The sequence below is a fragment of the Primulina huaijiensis genome, unplaced genomic scaffold (assembly GCF_012295235.1).
Source record: "Primulina huaijiensis isolate GDHJ02 unplaced genomic scaffold, ASM1229523v2 scaffold42741, whole genome shotgun sequence".
Taxonomy (NCBI): domain Eukaryota; kingdom Viridiplantae; phylum Streptophyta; class Magnoliopsida; order Lamiales; family Gesneriaceae; genus Primulina; species Primulina huaijiensis.
This window is the reverse complement of record NW_027360291.1, coordinates 1-835: the sequence shown is the minus strand read 5'-3', so window position 1 is coordinate 835 and position 835 is coordinate 1. Positions and strand designations below refer to the sequence as shown.

Below are 835 nucleotides of genomic sequence, written 5' to 3'. Positions count from 1 at the left end.
AAACAACTAAAGTTCAAATATTTTGCATTACAAATACGCATATAATTGATGATAAGGTGACAGGCTCATGAAGAACAACTTTGTTTTCGTTCGGTTGATGTTGAACTCCAACCAACCCGACCATGTATTTAGTGCCATTTCGTAGAGACGTGGCCCTGTTTTCCACCTTGTTGTAGATCGAGTCGGGGCTCCCAAATGAACCCCACCTGACACAGTTCACGCATTAGATATATACCGCTACATGAAGCAGGGAAAGCTATCGTGCTATTAGTTTCTTGGAATGTAATGTACGTACAAGATTATCATTGATGGCACTACCCACCATGAACGAGTCAAATCCGAGTATATTTGCATCACTCCAGAGCCTAGCATGCTTTTCAATGGCCTTGACTCGAATTACGCGATTTTTTAGCCGGTGGAAGTATGGATCATCATTGTTAGATTCAACTAGAAATGGAGACCTGTAAAACCCTATGCTGGCGTTGTATTCCTTCATGTATATAAACCAAGAAAATTGTTTAAAATCGTTATAAATATGAACAGATCAATAAATCATAACCTTTTTTTTAAAAAAAAATTATTTCTTTAATTTTTAAGGGGAAAAGAAAACGTTGTCTTACATTTGCCTCAAGGTTGAATAAATTCCCCGTGCTGATGACTGATTTAGAGGATGATGAGCTAAGAGTCGACTCAATCAAACAAAGCATTGTTATCCATTGATTTCTGTTCAAAGAATCGCCTACAAACACGATCCTTTTCCCTCTTATTTTCTCCAATAATTTAGTGTCATTGAACCTCAAAACATGGTGAAAAACAAACACGATCAAAATATTTC

At 36.9% G+C, this 835-nt stretch overlaps 1 pseudogene; it reads right to left on the bottom strand.

The window, feature by feature from the left end:
• Positions 1-27: 27 nt before the first annotated feature.
• LOC140969759 (protein trichome birefringence-like 34) lies at positions 28-812 on the bottom strand (annotated as a pseudogene).
• Positions 813-835: the final 23 nt, after the last annotated feature.